The following is an 8,132-nucleotide window of genomic DNA, read 5'->3' on the forward strand; positions in this document are numbered from 1 at the left end:
TTTTTGTTTGAGTTTGAAGAACATTGTAGCCAGTGCAACTGAACATAATAAAAATTAACATCTCCTGTCTCAAGATGGCGAGCGAAGTGGAACAACAAACAATACTTTGTAATTCATTGGATGGTGTTTCTACTATCTATGGACGGTGGTATCGCTTATCATCAGGCGAATGGCTAGCTCATCTCGTCATTCAAAGCAAAAAATAATTGTTCCGTTAATAAAAGTTTTAAAAATTCTGTATAAGCATAAACAAAACATTCAAAAGGAGAGTTCGACAGTTACTGCTAAATGAAGCGGAATAGTCACCACCTTATCTTTTAATATTACATTATATTCTTATGTATATATGTATATTTATATGTATATGTTTATGTAATTATAATATGTATTTTATGTATTTTGATACTTATAATGTTACTTATATTGTATTATAGGTATTTTGTATATTTATCTTCTTTCTCAGTGTCATATTGCCGTGATGCACCTACCATGAATATCTCTGCACCACCCTAAGGTTGGCTGGAAGAGAATGCCTATGGCATTGAGTCCGCCTGTATACATTTGTATATTAAGTGCAATAAATAAATAAATAAATAAACAATTTTTATGAATATGTCAGCATGTGAATAATATTATGTTGTCGTTTAACGTTGTGCCAAATAAAGTTTTTATTATTATGATTTACTGGCCATGATAAAAATATAAACCAGTAACATCCGTATCCTTTGATGGTCTGTACAATAAAGTCGGTCAACCTGCTTTGTCACGTTCATAATAAAATATTAATACAGAAAAAGTATTATATACTATTCTTACATAATAAAAACGACATCTCCCGCCGCGTCTGTCAACTGAACGCGAATTCAAAAACTTCCGAACGGATTTAGATGAAATTCGGCATGGAGATAGTTTGATACTTTGGGAAGGACATAGGATAATAATAACATCAGACCTGTGTTATATACTGGCCCACTGCTGGGCACGGGCCTCCTCTACTACTGAGAGGGAATAGTCTTTAGTCCACCAAACTGGCCTAGTACGGATTGCTAGACTTCACACACCCTCAAAATTCCTGTAGGGAATTTATCAGGTATGCAGGTTTCCTCACGATGTTTTCTTTACTGTTAAAGCAAGTGATAATTCACAAAGGACATAGGATACTTTTACCTTTTATCTTGGAAAACTCTTTCACACGAAGACGCGCGCAAAAACTAGTATATTATATTGGCAGTGGTTGGCATTTCTATTTACATCAAAAATTATTGAGAATTATTTGCATATAACATAAGAAATCATGCGAATTGCAAGCATTTGCACACCTATCTACCCTTTTAGGTGTGAAACTACATTACGTAATCCTTCGAAGCTACCATTGGAGAGGTTAACTTCACAAAACAAAAGCTACGGACGGGCAAGACAAGTTTCTGAACACGACATCCGCGATACAATGTATTGAATCAGATCGGAGAGCTCAACAAATCGGGGCCATATAGTTTAAGGGTAATAAATAATTATATTGCCAAGGACGCTAAGTAGCAGACAAGTATAAATCAACTAGCTTTTGCTCGTGGCTTCCCCCGTATGAAGGAGTTTTCTGGGATAATTTTTTTTTCGGACTCATTTGATATGTATGGTTATATAATGATCAAATTATACAAAATTATTATAAATTGTAGCCTATGTATTATTTTGATGTAAAACCAATATTACTGTAAAGTTTCATCTAAATCCGTTCAGTAGTTTTTTCGCGGAACAGGAACAAACATACATACATCCACACATCCATCCTCACAACCTTACGCATTTGGATAGGATACACGCTAGGATATTGGCCGAACATAAATACAATTGTTAAAAATTTTAGCTACCTATAAATTAAAACAAGTCTGCTATTTAACATATTCAGTGGATATAGTTAGGGCCGGATTTCTTTATAACTTAAATCAAACAGCCAATACGTACTTGGATGTACAATATTTGTCTTTACACATTTAAAACTACATATCAATATGCCGTGGTATTTGTACGTTCGATACTTCTGTCTAGATGTTTAAAACACCATATCAATGTGCCGTGGTATTGTACGTACGATATTTCTGTCTAGATATTTAAAACAACATATCAATATGCCGTGGTATTAGTAAGCAGTCAGAGAGGTACCGTGGTATTAGTGAGCAGTCGGAGAGCGTTGCGCGGTCGGGCTGCCGGCATATTTTACATAATGTAGGAGCGTTGCTGTCGGATGGGAGGCGCCGAATCCTAGGCATATTCTTCACTGCACCAGGCCAAATAGAATATTTCGCGGAATTTATATAGAGCTGTTAGCTATTTTAGTTGTTGGCCAAATATTACTTCCATGAAGGAATCGTTTTCGTAATGACGTCCCTGATTTTTCAAAAATCAAAATATATTAAAAATAAAATATTTTCAATTACTTGTTAAAAGGTTAGCAATATATAGAGCCTTTAATGAAAAAATAAATCCCTGTATTAAACCTCAATTTATAAAGTGTCCATCACCGGTACCACCACCACATTTAAAACCATAAAAGTTTTCATAATTCAGTCCAAAAAGGTTCTGCGTAAAGTTATCTTGCGAGTCCTAAACAAACTCATTTACTGTTTTTTTTTTCATGGGTGAGCTATAATAACTCTTGCAGCTGGTTTAAAGAATCATTAAAAATAGTAAAAAGTTCTTGACTTTTTAAAGTATAGAATTGACTTCTACAGTTGGTAGTATTGCCTCTGAAGTTGTTCATGTCGAGTGCGCGATGCTTGCATTCGCAATGCCTGCGCCATTAGATTTACAACCGTAGTACATTCATGACCCACATACAATATACTGTTAAAAATAATACTGCAACTATTTCACAGAAAGCTGTGTTCAATTTATTTTTCACCAAATTCGTAAATAGGTCTCCGTTTTGGCGTTGTATTTAAAGACATTGAAATACCTAACATAAAAAGGAATTACTGAATTCCTTACAATGAGGATGCCTATTATAATAGTATTTTAAATATTATATCTATTGTATGATGTTTTTACTTTTTATTTTTTTTATTCCGAAAATGTAATTACTGGCCAGAATGGCAATGTGAAACATTTTTCTAGTCCTTATAGCCATTAAAATTGCTTTCCATAATACTAGTGCAGCAACCGATTTTGATGTCCTTATATAAGATAGTTGCATTATATAGTCGAAATTGGGGATTTAAACATTTAACCCCTTATTCATAAACGTTATTTCTCTAAGGACGGAGCATTACTGTGATAACAAGTCTGTTTCTCAGTACTGATGACATGGCAGAATTCGCAGTGCGTAGACACAGGGCCGTTCTGATTGGCTAATATTGAGATACAACTTTAAATCTAGTTGGCTGTCAGATAAACAAAGCGTAGATAAATAACCTTTGTGAATATGGGCGTTATATTTTAACCTTCGAATATTTAACTACAAAAAAAAACAAGCTTATACACACCGGTATATATAAAGTGTTTTAAACCGCATTTAAATTTTTCCCTACTAAAATTTGAGAGTATAGTAAATAAAAGTATATTGTAGAGAAAAGAATATGATTTGGCAATATCTGGCATACATTTTGCTATCTTGGTACAAAGCTGCGGCTGGGGTTGCGACGGCTCCGACTGCATTCGGATGTAATAGGGATGTGCTCGTTTTAAATTGGTGACTCGATACGTTTTATCGATACATTTGAAGACAAATTATTTTAAGACATTGAAATAAAACTATTTACGCATTTTTAGAGTCCCCGTAACCATGAAGGCTGCAAAGTCTTCGAAACTACGGGAGAAAATTATAAATAATCGCGATAACATCCGTAAATAGTTTTATTTCAATGTCTCATTCGCGTAAACATAAGAAATCATTATCATTTTTTGAATAGTAGTATTTATTTCCTGATGACGTTATTCGATCTTGAGAACATCTAATCATTCGAATTTGGAACAATAATAATCTTTGTTTCATAAAAACAATTAATAGACATAAGTAAAGCACTAAAATTATTAAGTTTTAACAAGATTATTAAATATTGTTGGTTTTTTGCCCAGATATCGGTATTTAATATTTACTATAATGAGCCTATTTATTATTAGAGAATGTCAGTTTAATAATTATGTTTACCGATTACAATACATTCGCTCTCACACATATAAAGAACTTTAACGTTGCCTTAATTTAAAAGTTCCTACACAGAGATTTTAAATTTCGAATGACCATAGTTCTTAAGAACGAACCAAAGTCCCATATCATTTAAGAACTTGTCGAATCTTTTCAATAATTTTAAATAGTTCAACGTATGAATGAATTGATATGATTCAGATCTTGTCGACTCGCCCTGTGTCCCTCACCTATCGCGTCGCCACTCAGCTGTTTTCGCGCATCACGTTTTATGTTCCCTGCGACTTCCATTCCTAAGATACATTTATAGATAAAATAATCCAATACAGTCTGCACCGTTTAGAAATGAAACGGTTGGAGTCAGGGATAAATGCCAATGTTGATGCAGTTTTAGAAGCGAAACCGCGACTGGATGGAGTGTGAAATACTTTGAACATAATGATTTCTTAAGTTTACGCGAATGTTAGACATTTAAATTAAACTATTTTGTCGGGAGAAAAGTAAAATATTAAAACCGCGATAAATTTCGTAAAATAGTTTAATTTAAATACTTTGAACATATTTATGGGAAAGAAATTAATTGTTACAATTATATAGGCTACGCATTTGTGGTATGAATTTCGGTTAAAGTGTGATGTGAATTAATTTACGTGTTAAGTTTGGTCCTAGTACAAAAAGCATAGTTTTATTTAATAATGTACTAAATATTTTCACAACACTAATGATTTAAAGTTGCAACGAGAAACGTTTTTTAACGTGCGCGGTGCGTCACTGCTTTGAGATCCTGGGTACGAATCCCGGGTCGGGCAAAGTGATGTTGGGTTTTCTGCTCTGTGTCACCCCGGAGTTTGGAATTTGTGTCTAATATACCACAGGCTCGCCCGCTCTCGCATGGTGAAAATTGGGTGCCCTGGTTGCAACTCTATTTACCCCTTTGGTGGTAAAGGCGTGATCTGAGTGTGTTTCATTGAACATAACATGTATTACGTATTACTTATACGTTTTTAAAACTGCTATTAAAAATTAGTTTTTGTTGCTCATTTTAAAATACAACAGTAAAGACATTTACCGTCAAAACTATGTGGAACTAAAAATATTCGCACAGCGACTTTGTTATCATATTATTGTGTAAAATTCTTGTTTAGTAATAAAATAATACATTTGAGCTGTGTTATTACTGCAGTAGATGTGTTTGCATTGGCCGTTCCTGTGTAGTGACGCGTCCCGCGGGACTACACTAAATGGAGTGGCATTTTGCACTCTCCAAACAACGTTTGAGTGGAGACGAAATAACAAGAAAATGTTTATAGTATTAACAGATTATTGAATACACTTTAATTAATTTAAAAACCGTCGACATTTTATGTTAGTCACATCAAATTCACTTTTATTTATCAACAAGATGTAAAAATATTTTAATTTTATTTACTTCTCAAGCAATTTTTATCGATTGTTACAACATGAAAAATAATCAAAACATGGAAGTAGTTATAAACCTGTATGTTAAAGTTAGTTACGTATTGACTTTTCGTTTACAAATTAATTTGAAATGGCTGTATATAGTGTCACAAATCATAAATGTGATCTTTTGATACCTAAGCTGAACCTGCATTATAGGTATCAGCGAATTCTAAAAATAGATATTAGCTTTTTTATGGGCATGGTAATATTAGCTACTAACTTGCCAACTGCACCTGATGGTAAGTAGAATGTCGACTGACAAGAGATGACTACTCCTCGGCAGTCGACGCAAAGATGCCGGCCTGTTGGAACCGGATATACACAGGCTGATCCCGTAACGCAACACACTAACATTCATGAATAATATATTATGATTTTGGATTATAATACATAATATTAGTTATTTATACAATATTAGATTTTATTCGCGGCTTCACTCTGTAAATATTTTTAATGAAAAGCAGCTTATATCCCGCCCAGGGTCTCAAACTATCTGAAATCGAAATCGTCTCGATAGTATCTGATCTTATAGCTTTTAGACCGACGGACAGACCAGGTGAGACATTGTTTTACAATATGTAAGGGTTTTATTACTATTTTATACAATACTAATAAAAACACCTTGTTAATTGTTTGTTGTAGTCGTTTCCGCAGTTTAATTTCAATTAGGGCATAAGTTTAAGGAAGGCAATCTCGTCTCAATGTAATTTAGTGCTCATGTAATAATAATATCAGCCCTGTATTACATACTGTCCCACTGCTGGGCACGGGCTTTCTCTACTATTGAGAGGGATTAGGCCTCAGTCCACCACGCTGGCCTAGTGTGGATTGGTAGACTTCACTTATCCGCAAAATTCCTATAGAGAACTTCTCAGGTATGCAGGTTTCTTCACGATTTTTTACTTCACCGTTAAAGCAAATAATTCACATAGAATACATACATATTTTTTAGAAAATTCAGAGGTGTGCCTTTGGTTTGAACCTGTGGACATTCGTCTTGGTAGTCTGTTCCACAACCAACGAGGCTATCGCCGCTTTAGTTTTAGTTCTTAATTATTGTTAATTATGATTGTGTTCTGTACTATGCTTTAGGAAAATAAAGATAATGATTGTGTTCTGTATTATGCCTAATCTTAAAAAAAATAGACGCCGCAAATTTCTGTTCAAAGAACCTTATTACTAAAAGGTATCTAAATGCCAATATCAGTTACAATTTTAATTTAATCCGAGTCAGATCCAAAGAATCTGTCACAAAGGTAGTTAATAGCTTGTTAGTAGCAATATCGTTCCATTGACCCAAAATTTCGAAGCAAATTACGCTCTCAACAAAATTTTCTCATAACAACCAGCGCAGCCAACCTTCTATATTAAATAGCATTGGAAACTATGCGACGATCATAACAAACAAATTTTATTGGAGTATCAATCATGTTTATTGGAATTCTCGGGCGGATGTTTTCAATGGCCATTATACTTGCCTTTTACTATGTATTGGATACAAAATATTGATGGGATTAAGGATTAGGGACTATTTTTTAAGTTTTTAATCCAATTATCGCGAGATGTTTAATCGTCTTCCCGAGGCAATTGTGCGCACGGGTCTTCACACCGAATGCACGTCTGTGCACGGAGGAACATTGGTCGTGAGTCAATGCAGCTCAATGTGCATACTTATTGATTAAAAAAACACATTAAAACGTAAAGGGACCCGTGAAAACGTCCCGTCCTTTTCCTCTCTACCCATTCTAGAAAATTCCCATCCTTCTTCTGCTTATTCTGTTTTGTTTTTGTTTTTATTTTGTCCCTACTTCCTCACTTCATTCCCAGGCCTCTGTAGTCGCTAAACTGGGGGATTCTAGTAACCTATTCGCAGGTTTCTCTCGGTGTAAACTCCAGGGACATCTATTGGAAAAACTTGTTCCATCCACGTTCTTAGGTTAAAATTTAATTACATTAAATGAGTTGTGGGACATATTTTGTTATTAACTACGTTTTGGCATCTCAGTTTTATCTTGGGATTTTATCTAATTTGATCCTTTGAGGAATCCAAACCAGGGAATACAATGTTTCATGAACTAAGCAGAACAGATTACCTATTAACTCTTGGTCTCTCGTGAATCGCCGGCGAGCCAAGACAGCTACATGACATTTGCGTGTGTCACGGGATTATAACCTTATATACTACATATATACTACATAATAAGGTTATTTTTCCGTCACACGCGTAGCTGTCAATGTTTGCCGGCAAACATTCAGCTACCTCACGGGTTAATTTAATAAAATGAATTTGAATCGAAAAACTACGAGACTCGACTCCTGTACTATGTACACCATTGCTTTCAACATGGTCGGCTTTGTTGGGCGGTGTGATAACATGGGGTTATGTTAACCTAGATTTTGTCAAATAATTTTATCTCTCATAAACAGTAAATTTTTCTGGATGAAAGGGACCATATGTCCTTCTGTACCTACCCCTGATAATGTACTCGTATTATATGCAAAATTTTACGATCAACGACTTGAGTAGTAA

Source organism: Manduca sexta, chromosome 5, assembly GCF_014839805.1.
Source record: "Manduca sexta isolate Smith_Timp_Sample1 chromosome 5, JHU_Msex_v1.0, whole genome shotgun sequence".
In the NCBI taxonomy this organism is placed as follows: Eukaryota; Metazoa; Arthropoda; class Insecta; order Lepidoptera; family Sphingidae; genus Manduca; species Manduca sexta.